Raw genomic sequence first — 14,131 nt, 5'->3', positions numbered from 1 at the left:
CTCATTTTAAGTTAGGAAGAGACCTCCCAATTGCTTTCAATATAACTGTCATCAATTGGCCACATGTAGCAATAGAGAGGAAATCTCTACTTTTAATATTTTATTTTGAAAGTTCCTTCATTGTTTGCCATTCTCTGTGTCCCTTCCCTCCCATTCCATATTTAGTCACCCTAATTAGTTTGGGAGCTCTTTAAAGGATGGGACTATGTCTCATTTCCCTGGTACTCCCCTATACCTTGTGTTTAGTGGACACTAGAGTTTCAGTAAAAACTGGATGGCTGGAAAGCATCGTTCTTCCATCTTTTGCACCATTCATATCCCAGATCAAGAAAGAAGCAGATCATTTAGAGCCCAGTAAAGGATTCTGGCTGTTGAACTAAATCCACTCAACATACTAGGTCACATTCAAAAGGACCAGCCTGTAGTTTCTGCTGGAGATTTGTGAAAAAGACAAAGGAAGTTGGAGAAGCCATGTGCAGGAATAGGAGAAGAGATGGGTTCAAAACTGAGCTGAAAGGTTGTGGTGTGAGTGGGGCTAATATTAATGGGGGGGAAAGATAATAGAAATGGCCTCAGGCTGAGTAAGTAAAATTCTCTGTTGACTTTGCCAATTCATATAATCTCTCGGAGCTGCACTTTATCTGTTAACTCTACCAAACAAAGGAGATGGTTTCCTTAATTCTCTGATTCCAATTTGATTGAAATTGAAGTGGTGAGCCAGAGAGCCAAAAACCCAGGAGGATATTTTACAACCAAACACTGCACGCCCTCCAGTGGTAGAAGACCAATAACTCAGTGAAAACGGAGACCTGAATTTTTGCTTAAAATAGATTTTGGAAGTATTACATAAGGCTTTTCTTTTGGTCTCAACTGGATACTTAGGATTCTATACAGATTTTTCAAAAATGCTATAATGCTGTGGAAGAGTGTTATTGTAATGTTATCAATAACCAGAATATCATAACTGAAATTAATCATAAAAATAATTTATCCAAGTTTTCATTACACCTAAGAAATTAAGTTCAAGAGGTAAAGGGACAGGTCTGTATCGTGGCCTCTATCTTCTGACTCCCAGTTCAGTGCTTGTACAACTCTGCTTCTTGTGTTCCCTATAGCAGTAGTTTTTGAACATTTGTCATGGGCATGACACTGTGTTGGGCATTATTGGGGATAATGATAACAGTGTTCAATTACTGAGCCTTACTCTTTGCGGAGCACTATTCTAAGTGCGTCCCATTTATTTCTTATTAATTCTCACAACAACCTTATGAGATCATATAATTATCCTTATTGTGTAGATGAGGAAACTGAGGCTCAAAGGATATTAAGGTGTTACTAAAAGAAGTAAATGATACGTCTCTTCCCTCAAGCCATTTACAGCCTAGGTAGAAAGACAAGCTTGCTTATCTGTGCTGGAAGGAAAGATACATCTATAATTAGCTGTGGCTAATTTGTCTAGGACACAGAGTTTTGCAGCTAGGACACTAAGGCCTGAGACAGGAGGTGGGTTTTCTCAGTGGATTTCTTTGTAATGTTGATGGATGGGACTCACATTGGCACTTAAGCTCAAGGGTGACCAACAGGTGTCAGCTCACATAATTATTCCTGTGGAGTAGCATCTGCCCTGCATAGTGCTAGATCCCGTGGTTGTATCTCAACTCAGGAGGAATATGTGTCTGAACAACTAGTGATCTCTGCTATGGGTAAGGGATGGGGGCAGTTGATGTGATGTCACATAATTGCCATAATTGCTCCAAATGAGCTAAATTCTACAAAGCTTACACGTTCTACAGTATTGTCTGCAGTCACAGAAGCAAGGGCATCATTTGGGAGCTTTATAGAAATGCAGAAACTCAGGCCCCATTCCAGACCTATTGAATGAGAATCTTCATCATAATCAAAGCCTGAGGTAACTTGTATGCTGCTATAAAGCTTGTTTACACAAACATTTGTAAATGTGGCATTTCAGGTGATAGGGCCTGCATTCTGCTGCATTGATTCCATGACATTATGTGTTTCTTTTCTCCCCTTTTAAAAATTGTATTTTCAAATGATCATACAGTAAAATGGACTTATTTTTGCTGTACAGTCCTATGAATTTTAACACACGTACAGATTTATGAACTACCATCACAGGATGCAATACCATTCAATCATCATAAAAAACTTTCTCATGCTGTTTCTCTACAGGCACACTCTGCCCCTAATCCTGAATCCCTGGTGATCACTGATGTATTCTCTGTCACCTTCTAGATGGTTCCCAATTTATGATGCTTTGATTTATGAATTTTTAACCTTATGATGATGAGAAAGCAACACATTCAGTGGAAACTGTACTTTGAATTTTGAATTTGGATCTTTTGCTGGGCTAGTGGTATGGGGTACGATCCTCTCTGGTGATGCTGGGCTGGGCCGTGAGCCTCAGCAACTGGTCAGCCACGTGACCATCAATTTACTTACAACCATCCAGTACCCATACAACTTTTCTGTTTTTCACTTTAAGTATAGTATTCAATAAATTACCTGAGATATTCCACACTTTATTATAAAATAGGCTTTGTACTAGATGACCGCGCCCAACTATAGGCTAACTTAAGTGTTCTGAACACGTTAAATTAGACTAGTCGAAGCTATGATGTTTGGTAGGGTAGGTGCATTAAAGTGCATTTTTGAGCTACGATATGTTCAACTTACAGTGGGTTTATCAGGAAGTAACCCCATCCTGAGTCAAGGAAGGTCTGTAGTTTGTGTTTTTGGGAATGTCACATAAATGGAACCATACTGTGTGTCACTTTTGAGACTGGTTTCTTTCATTCGGTGTGCCTTTCATAATTGGGTTTTAGTAGCTTTTTTTCTTTCTTTGTTTCCCAGCTGTAAAGACAATATTAAATTCTGTGAGTCCATGGAAAAGGCAATTTCTCATATAAATGTTAAGATTCTCAATTACTCTAGGAATATATAAATATATTCATGTCTATGCTCTTTCAAGTGTGATACTGTGTACTGAGCTTACTTCCTAGACACTCAATCTGATGTCTTGAGTTAAATTATCACTTGGTATGTGCTCTACTTCATGTAATGCTTACTCATATTCCCTTTATGAGGCTAACATTTCCTTCATTTTTCTTTTTAAAATAACATTTTTAAAGAATGGTATTCCTTAATTGTCTTTGTAAATCACGTTTTGGATGGAACTCTTGAGTATCTATCTGCCCCATCCCACCAGACATTATAAAAGGGAACAAAATCAAACAATATGTTTTAAAAACCATGTTTTGAAACAAAGTATGTTTTGAAACAAAGGGCTCTAAAGGCTTCTCCTTATAAGGAGAAACACAACAATGACAACAACGGTGAAACTTTTGAAACTCTTCCCTAGAATGGAATCTTCTCCATCATACTCATGCTTCATGCTGGCAAATGAGTCTCCCATCCATCCTTTGTTAGAAATCACCAGCCCTGGAAGAAGTCAGGCCGGGTGTTGTTACTATCTTTGTGCAGATGAAGAAGGTGAAGAAGACTGGACAGGCAGAGGAGTAGTCCAAGGTTACACAGCTGGCTGGGCTGGAGCCAGAATCAGAATCCAGAACTTTGGGTTCTTCTATGCTCATGAGGGATCTGGTATTGCAGGCTTTTGTTCTATTAAGTACTCACAAAAACCTCGTTAGATCAATTACGTGCCCCAAACAGGAGCAATCTCTTCTCTTATGACAATGAAAGTTTTTTGTTTATGGTAATCTTCTAAAACTTCATGAATATTTTGATAGTGATTCTATTCCATCATGTTTTGTTAGATTCTAGCCACACAGAGCAATCTGGTTTGAGGATGTAATTCCTTTGCAATTACAATCATACAAGTAGACACTTCTATTTCCAGAGAGTAAAACTAGGAAGACCGAAGTCATTTTCTAGTTCAATTCTCCTGCTTCCCATTTTAGAGCTTCCAAGGACGGAGCCTTATGAAGCAAAATTTCTTAGAAAATGAGATACCTTCTTTTCTCCCTTAGAACTGCCGTGGGCTTTGGTAGCTGCCTCTTGACACCTTTCTGATCAGGTTTATTGGGACACCTTACAATCCAGGAAATGAATATTTCAGTGGAAGTGGCTATAATTTTAGCTCACATCTTCAGGGACACTTTGTATGGCATTTATTCTGAAATGTGCTGTACATCTGTAATTTGGGAGCCAGTTTTTTCTGAGTCACAGAAACCAAAGCTGAGGGCCTCTTTGAACTTGATTAGTGACTACCAGAATGGAAGCAGCCAATGATTAGCCCTCATGCCTATATCTTGCTTTCTATTCTCTCAGCCACCTTTCTACCCATCCCCACAACATTCTCTGCTACACCTCTAATTAACAGCGCCCAGATGCCATGGGCCACTCCTGCAGGATAACCTGTCACCATGTCATGCTGCAGAAGCCTATCCAGTGTGAGCAGCAGCTCAGAATTCCTTAATTAACAAGGCTGATGTGGGGTTGTAAACACAGCTGTGGGCTGCTGGCTCCACAGACCTGCCTGTGTACAGCAAGTAAGGCAATGTCAGGTGGTAACATGGCTTCATTGTCCTGGGCCTCCTTAACTGAACTTGACAGAAGATCCTTGGCAGGGGAGCCAACAGCAACATACCAGTCTCTCCAGAGGTACCCAGAGGCAGGGCTCTTTTTGCTTGGAGTTTCTATCCTTAGAGACAATCTAATGATGAAAGAGAGTCTTGGAGAAGAGGGGGGAAAGAGCAACAGCTTATTTACAAAAGGGAATATTTTCCAGTCATTAAGCTTTTATTTTTAGTGAATCCCCCAAGAGGGGACTTCGATACTGACCTCTTCTTCCCAGCTCTGTTAGTAGTGATTACTTACCTTTCACCCCAAACTGGGCTATGACAACTTCCTCTGTGGAAGAGACACCCTCGTCCCTTTAGCAGACAAAGTTGTTTGACATATGAGAACGACAGCACCTTATTCTCCAGAGAGCCAGAGTGTACAAAATACTTCCATACCTGCCTTTTCAGAAGAACCCATTTAAGCCTCACCAGTCCCAGTTTACCGATGAAGAAACTGAGGTTTGGAGAAGTTAAGCAACTTGCACAAGGTTGTGTAAGAAGCCAGTGATTGGGCTAAAACTAGAATGGAATCTTTAGTCTCCACACTCTGTGCCCTTTCCACTGCCTCCTAGAAGCCCTGCCAGATCTTCTGAGAGAGGCAGCAACTCATAATGAAGTCTGACTGTTGGCCTGAGGGGTTGGAATCCCTCAGCCTGCCTCGGGAACCCAGGCCCAGCCTTGATGGCCAGCACTTCCTGTGTCAGTGTTCGGACCAACACTCAGAGCTCACGGACTGTGCGTTCCAGTAACAGAAAAGGGAAAAACATGTGAGGCAGCTTGTTTGTAATTAAAAAAGAGAAGAAAACAGGAAAATAAGTGAACTCACAATCAGGCCAAAGATGAGTTCCTTCCTGGTGAGTTCCTTCTTGCTCCTGGCAGAGCGTTTTCCGTTTATGAGGCCCGCGAGATGTCCATTGCTGCCAGAATTTCTAATACTGGGTTCTTTAACAATTCAACCTGACCACCAGTCCATGTACTGGTCAAGCAGCACACGGACACACACACAATTGTCCTTTGCAAACTACAGATGCACTATTCTAATATGTATCATTATACTAATTATATATATGGTAATATAAATGGTTCTTCTGATCAGGTCTGTTGGGACATTATAGGGCTCCCAAACTGTAATATGTGCAGCCACGGTTTGCAAAGCACAGCGGTAGAGGTTAAAGGGTATCAGAAATGACTAAACCAGGCTCCTTGCTTTTGACTTACTTCCAGTCTTGTGGGAAAGTCTGAACTGTTGCAAACAACTTTTTGAAATATGAGGCAGAATGAAGTAAGAGCTATAACTGAATGAAACATTAAGTGCTATATGAGCCGGAGGAGGGAGAACTTTTTCCAATAGGATAATGGAAGACTTCAGGTAGAGAAGGGATTTGTGGTCGGCTTTGAAGGACAGTAGGATTGAGACAGAAAAAAGGCAGGAAAGGCATTCTGGGCTCAGGGCTCAGGGGAGCATAGGCTGGGATGTCCACAAAGTTCTGTTTCACCAGAGGATGAGTATAAGGTGAAGGACCTGTGAATGGCTAGAAGCAGAGGAAAGGGACCAGGCATAAAAAAGGGTTATAAATTGAGGTGGGATTTTTAATTTTTTTTACGTTTTTATTTTTACTTTTTTTCATTTTTGAGAGAAAGACAGAGAGAGCAAGGTGGGGAGGGGCAGAGAGAGAGGGGAGAGAGAGAATCCCAAGCAGACTCCGCACTGTCCGCGTAGAGCCGAATGTGGGGCTTGAACTCAAGAACCGTGAGATTGTGACCTGAGCTGAAACCAATAGTCAGATGCTTAACTGACTGAGCTGCCCAGGTGCCCTGAGGTGGGATGTTTAATAGTTTTATATCCAGGGGCCTGGAAAAATTTAGATCTGCTCTACCAGTCATTCCTCCTCCCAATCGATTTTCCAGTGGAAATAGAGTCAAGGAGGAATTACAGCTAAATGGGAATCTAATTAGCCCTGAAAGTACCCAATAATCCTCCATGTGGAGTTCTGGGGAAAGCGCTGACTTTAGCTTGAAGCCTGAGTTGGGCTTTAAGTCTCAAAGAGTTGAGTCTGAATCCTTCTGACCAGCTCTATTATATAGAATGACAAGGGCCAGCATGCTTAGGCATGCATATAGAGATACAGTCTCCCAACCACAGGGAGAGGGTAATGGGTTTGTACCTTTAACATACAGTAATCTGATCCCACAGAAAATGTGACATGAAAAATGACCTAGAATTTTGATCAGTCAGATTAGTAACTCTTCCTCTCTTGAAAGGTGAGGGAAGTAGCTAGAAAGGGGTGACAGAGGGGCGCCTGGGTGGCGCAGTCGGTTAAGCGTCCGACTTCAGCCAGGTCACGATCTCGCGGTCCATGAGTTTGAGCCCCGCGTCGGGCTCTGGGCTGATGGCTCAGAGCCTGGAGCCTGTTTCTGATTCTGTGTCTCCCTCTTTCTCTGCCCCTCCCCCGTTCATGCTCTGTCTCTCTCTGTCCCAAAAATAAATAAGCGTTGAAAAAAAAAAAGAAAGAAAAAGAAAAAGAAAGGGGTGACAGAGGTTTGCATGGTATGAGGAGAGGGGCGGGAACAATCCTTCTTCTACAGGCGGGGAAGTGGATGAAGCTCCATGAACCAGGAGGACACAGGTTCTGGTTGGCAGAGCAAAATGGGAGGGCTCTGGTCCTAACAAACAGTCAGGAACTGGTAAAATTGATGGAGTGCATGAGCCAGAAAAAAGGTGTTGGTTAGAGGACCAAGGGATTGATAGGAAATGAGGAGCAGGGCAAGACAAGTAGGAGAAGGCACAAATGATATTAACAACAAAGCACATGGAAACAGTGTTGCCCAAATGCTCTGTTAGCATTTTGAGATCAAGTCCCTGGTGAACTCAAGCAACATGACTGCAAGTAGTCAACTTGGTAGCAATGGAGTGGGGGGTTTGGAGAGACCTTGTCTATGGCAGTGGGAGGTAGAGACTTTAGCCCCGTCCTCCAGCTCTCACAAGAGCTCTTCTGCCATATCACATTCTCGTGTCATGCATTAAATGCTGTTTTTCCCAAAGAGGGATTTCCATGCTTTGCAATGTTTGGAAACTATTGGCATGGCAACAAATATTGGATTGGAATTAATTCAGCAAACAAGGGTTTTCGTCCCAATTCTGCTATTTCAGCTTGATGGCTTTGAACAATAATAAAAACTATAATAATGACCGGATGGTCACTAACTGAGAGTGGGCTAAGCTGTGGGTTAGGGACCGTATGTCATAAGTACCTTACACGTTCTCCTTCACTGAATCCTCACAATAATTCTGTGCCATAGGAATATTATTCCAATTTCACAGTTGAGGAAAGTGAGATGCAGAAAGGTAACTTGCTCAAAGAGATACATAGCTGGTGCCAAACCCAGGCCTCAAACCCAGGTCTGTCTGATATCAAGGACTCTGATCTTACAGGACTCATGCTACCACTCTGTATGTCTTTCACTCCCACCTATAACAGGTAAATGAGGTTCCCTGTCTATCCCCACAGAGTATGGCCAAGGATCAAATGGATGAATCTGGGTGAAGAAAACAAAGTGAACTATAAGTGCTTTATTTTATTTATTAAAAATATTTTTTAATGTTTATTTATTTTTGAGAGAAAGAGACAGAGTGCAAGTGGGGGAGGGGCAGAGAGAGAGGGAAACACAAAACTGAAGCAGGCTCCAGGCTCCAAGCTGTCAGCACAGAGCCTAACGCGGGGTTTGAACTCACAGACCTTGAGATCATGACCTCAGCTGAAGTTGGACACTTGACCAACTGAGCCATGCAGGTGTCCCAAAAGTGCTTTAAGAGGAAGTATTACCCTATTCAAAGTCTGGTGCCTTTAAATATTTATTGAATGAATACATCTTAATTAGGAATGAAATTTCTCTGTATCTCTATCCACCTATTAAAAAATTTCTTTTTTGGTCCTAATTGTGTGAACAAGAGGTATTTCCTAAGCCACAGGAAAACTATCTTTTAGAAAATCTTTTAGTAGAAGAGCTTCCTCCCCAAGTTTGATTGGTTTTAGAGGATCAAAAAATGATTGACCTGAGGCTGCTCTTCATGAAAGGAGTCACAAAAGAGCTGTGTCTCATTGAGCATACTGTATGCTAAGCATTATTGTTATCTCAAATCCTCACATGTGGACATTATTATTTTCATTTTATAGGCGAGGGAACACAGCCTTCATGAGGTTGAGAGATTCACCCAAATTTATCCAGCTCAAAGGGCAATCATGAAGCCTGAAAATATTGGATACCTTGGAATAGAAATACAGCTTTGGAGCCACAGCTTGAAAATGACTTTCACTCCCTACAAAAAAAAAAAAAAGAAAAAGAAAAAGAAAAAGAAAAAGAAAAAGAAAATGGGTACCACTGCCTATTAGAAAAGCATTTCCCAAAAGTGTGGATGAATATGAATAATTTTAGCAGCCCTGTGACCCTGAAGAGTGAGGGCTGGTTACTCCCTGGAGCCCGGGTATCGTCTCCAGCTTGTCTCAGTAGCCCATGGCGCTCACACTCTCCTGGCGAGGATCTTGTTTTCCTCCCCAACACAGGCGGGCTGGAGCTTTTCTGATAGTGTTTAACTTCAGCAAGTCTCTGCACGCGCCTCTGATCTAGTGTTGAAACAAAGCACCAGTGAGGGAGGCCTAGTTTAGAATGAGTCAGTCTGATGCCCTGTTTCTTGTTAAGCACTATTCCCCCCTCCGGGTATGTACTTTTCCCCACCCGTCAAACTCGGTCAACACAAGTCTGGGCTTCCCTCTCCCCACGAAGGCAAACAATGACAAGAGCAGGAAGGGAAAAAAAGTCCATGGCTGGAATTAAAACTCTGTGCTTTTAGGAGGAAGATCAAGAGCCCTTCACCTTGCCAAACATTATTTGAATTTTGTAGAACAAACACTGGAGTTTAAGTTACATCCTCGAATTCAATATTTGGCATAGGATAGTAATCGTTGGTGATTTCTCCCACTTGGTGTAGCGGTTAATTGCTTTGAGATAAAGTGACAGACCCTATCAGAGGATTTTAAGCATTCATTTGCTTTGCATCACCCTTTTTTAACTAGTGAAGAAATGGATTAATTTCTTCACCCAGGACTTTATACCTACACGAAGAGTCGGCTGTGTCAAACTGAGTGGCTCCTATTTTGTGTTAGAGTGCCTTTGCAACTATGTTAGACCTAACCATTTTTGTTGGTATCAGTAGCCACTGAGATAAAGCTATTTGTCTTGGGTCAGCTTGCAAACACATTCTTAAACATTGATCTGCTAGGAACTAATAGTTTTTACTGTTGCTAAATATTCTGCTTCATTTTACCACCACTTCTAATGCTTTGGAAAGTCCTCTGGAGTCTGCTTGGGTTTGTATCTGGGCTGTGCCACATACTCGCTCTATTATCTTAGGAAATTGTATTGACCACTCTGCATCTCAATTTCCCTCTCCATAAAATGAGGCTACTAGTAACACCCACCTAACAGAGTTATTGACAGAGTCAGGTGAGACTATACATATACTGAGGTCAGAACAGTTGCCGGGCACATAGTAAATGCCCAATAAATATCAGGTGTCACTATTTCATGAGGGCTTAGGAAATTTAAGTTTTGGTTAGGTCACTAACCAGCCTCTTACTCTCTGTGCCTCAGTTTACCCATCTGTGAGATAAAATTCTTGTTGCTTTGCCATTCCAAATTGAGAGGATTTATTTACATGCTGAGCAATATAGACACTTACTCATTTGCTAATTTATTCACTGATGAATATTCATGTAGGGCCAACTATGGCAGGTAAAGTGAGCAAGACAAAGGAGTTCCCTGTTTTCAAGGAGTTTTTAGCCTGTGGAGGACACAGAAAATTATACAAGCAGTCACAATAAGGATGATAATTACTAGGAGAGTTGCATATGGGCTGCTGAGGGTGTGTACAGCAGGGGTAACTCAACAGTTTGAGGGTGGAAGGGGTTAAGGAAGACTTCTTAGAAATGATAATAAGCTAAAACCCAGGGGAGGAATAGGAGTTAACCAGGTAAAGAGAGAAAGAGTGTTCTAGAGAGTGAGAGCAGAACACGTGAATGCCCAGAGATCAGAGACAGCAAGAGAATTAAGTGGCTCTACTGTATCTCATCTACTTGGAGACCCGTTGATTTTAAGATAAGCCCTTATTTTATATACTCCTGAGAACAAGAAAAACCTACCAGTTAAATATGGCATAAGGTTTTCTTATAACTTAGGGTTTAAATACTATTTGAAAGAGACTTTTAAACAAATTCTTAGGACCCTTCTACTCTGCCACCTTCCCAGGCTCTGCATTTTTAAAATCCTTAACTGGACATATATTTTATCAAATAGCACTCTATCAAATAGAGCAAAATAATATATATGTAAAATAATTTACTTTCAGTCTTCCTAAAACTTTTAGAGTCAGATTCTTTTGAAAGGTATTTTTTTTAATGTTTATTTATTTTTGAGAGAGAGAGAGATACAGAGTGTGAATGGGGAGGGGCAAAGAGAGAGGGAGACACAGAATCTGAAACAGGCTCCAGGCTCTGAGCTGTCAGCATAGTGCCCAATGCGGGTGGGCACCAACCACAAGTTCATGACCTGAGCTGAAGTTGGACGCTTAACCCACTGAGCCACCCAGGCGTCCCTTGAAAGGTATTTTTAAATCAGATGTATTGATGTGAAGCATTTCCACACAATAAGGTCAAGACCATTGGTGATGCAGCATTTCTTAAAAGAATTCATGGAAGAACTGAGAGGCACTGGGGGTGGGGTCTTAGGTTGGGATTGCATATCTGGAAGTAGCCTACTTTTGAGTCTCCTTGGGTAATGTTGCTAAATGCTTCAGATTCACCACCTCCCCCACAACCTCCTCGTAACACTTGGTACCTAGGAGTTAAAAGGGTGGTCCACTGTTGCTTCTGGGATTTTCTTCCAAGCGAACACAAGTTCAGATGGTTTTGAAGCTGGTGCTTTTCATGTTTGTGCATGCAAGGCCAGAACCATTAGTTAACAACTGTTGCCTGTTCTACAATGATTTTCAGATATATCCCAATCTCGGGGGCTGCTGTGATGTGAAATGTGCATCTCCAAGGATGATGAAATATGGCTGAAGCAGAGAGAGAGAGAGAGAGAGAGAGAGAGAGAGTGTTGTGTGTTGCAGGGAGCAGGGTGAGGTGAGCAAGTGATAGCCTGTGGCCAGTCCAAACATCTTAAGGCATTTTGACTTTATCTTAGTCTTAGTTAAGCTAATAAGGATATCAAGCAGAAGAATGATAACCTTTGCTGCCAAGCGTAAAATAGATTGGACAGGAGCAGATCCAAGGAAGAGGCTGTAGAGGACTCTGGCTCCTGCTACGTGGGAGAACTTGGCAACTTTTGGTGGGGGCTTCAGCCACAGAGACTGCTAATCCAGGATGGCCAGCTCTTCCCCAATTCCCCAGGAAAAAGTTGTGTCCCAGGGAGAAGTTCAAACACGGAAAGACCCTTAGCTTTTGACTTTGAATGAATATCCCAGCTAACTGAAACTGATCCCTTTAGGAACTGAATTCTCTTTTAGATGAGAAACTCTTTCAATTCAATATAAATTTAGACATCTTTATTCCGGGGCCTAAAAATATAATCTAATCTTTTTCAACTGAGTGCTATCATTAAGGATACCAATATTCTTTGAACAACAACAAAAAGAATATCAATATTAATTAATGAATGGAGTAGCAATGTCATGAGTTCTAAAAGGCTATTGAGTTGTATAAAGCAATTTTCCCCTGTATGTTTTCTCAATGATAACACCTAAGACTTCTTCTTCTTGCTATGGTTTTCGAAGGCTGTTTGCATCCATGATCTCACTGATCCTCACAGCATTCTGTGTGTCAAGTCAAGTCCTCCTGGGAGCAGATGGCAAGATGAAATTAGAAGTGTGAGAGATTTACTGAGGGACATGCATGTGAACGATGAAGGGGAAAGAGAGCAGGGGTAGGCAGGGAGAGCCTTCATGTACAATACAGGTCTGACATCCCTGGAAGAACCAGAGGAGGAAGGAGACAGGTGGGAAGAGGCTCAGACTGCAATATAGCTCTGGGTATGTCTCTACTGGGCTGATGGGGAGCTCCTGAACAGAGTGCTTGCTAGAAAAATCCTGTGACAAAGTAGAAAATGTGTAGTTCTAGTTCCACTACCATACTCAGTCACTGCCTAGGAGCAGCCTGGAGAGGGTGTGGTCCTGGCATAAATGCTATCATAGATGGTCAAAATGTGGCATCTGGAAGCTGCTAGCTAACTGTACTCCTCCTGGCAGTTTTCCTCTTTAGTAAGAGAGATCTTCGCAGCAATCATCCATGGCTACCACAACGTATGAAGCAGGCAAATTACGTACCATTAACCCTATTTTAAAGACGTTTCAGATAGTTAAACGTGTTCAGTGTGATAGTGACAGATTCTGAGGATTCCTGGTTGTCTTGTTGAGGATATTTGTAAAGTATTTTTGAAAACCCTGGCGTGGTAGATGGTCTTCAAAGATGACCACCATCTATTACTTCTATTCTTGTAGGTCAATCTGCCTCTCATATCCAGAGGTGGAATCTCTTGCCCTTCCCCTTGAATCTTGCTGTCTCTCTGCCTCGCTTTGACCAATAGAATCTGAAGTGTTGTTCTGCAGTCTTTCAGACTTTCAGAAGCAGCTTCTTCTCTTCCTTCTTAGAAGCCAGATACCATGTAATTAGTTTGACTGTAACCTCATTCCAATTATAGAACTGGAGAAAACACCACTTAGAACCAAATTGAGAAGTGTTCTACTAAATAACTGACTAGCACTTCTCCAAAGTGTCAAGACCATGAAAGACAGGGCTGATGAACTGTTACAGGCTAGAAGAGAATAAGAGGAAACAATTAAACACAATGTGGAATCCTTGCTAGGATCTTGGGATAGAAAAAGATCATTAGTAGATCACCTGGTGAAGTTCGATAATGTCTGCCATTTAGTTAATAGTATCATACCATGTTAGCCTCGATGATGTATTAAGGATGTGTAGGAAGTTAACGTTAGTGGAACCAGATAATGGGTATATAGGAACTCTCCATACTGTTTTTGTTACACAAGTTTTCAGAGTGATGCGTAAGGCATCAGTAGATACCTGGAACATCAGAACAGAGGCAGCAGCTCAGATAATCCCCACAGAGTTCCTCTTAAGTTGAGACTGTTAGAAAAAAAGGACTAATCTCAAGACTGAGGAGCTGGTGTCTTTTTCTGTGATGTTATCTGAGGGGGGATGAATGATCTTTGACTTCCAAACAACCTCTCCATTTGTCTATCCTGAAGCTGAAATTCTTCTGGTAATTCATTAATTTAAGGCAACTACCATAAAAGATATCTTGTGTAACAGCAATTCTTGGAGATCAACCACGAAAGAAGAACATTTGGTAAAATGTATGGGAAACAATTGCACAGTTTATCTCTTCTTGAAGATTATCTATGAACCTTAATAAATGAAAAGCTTTGAGAAATTCTCCAGTAAAGAAATCTATGTAAC

The sequence above is a fragment of the Leopardus geoffroyi genome, chromosome D1, assembly GCF_018350155.1.
Source record: "Leopardus geoffroyi isolate Oge1 chromosome D1, O.geoffroyi_Oge1_pat1.0, whole genome shotgun sequence".
Lineage (NCBI taxonomy): Eukaryota > Metazoa > Chordata > Mammalia > Carnivora > Felidae > Leopardus > Leopardus geoffroyi.
This window is presented reverse-complemented; position numbering follows the sequence as displayed.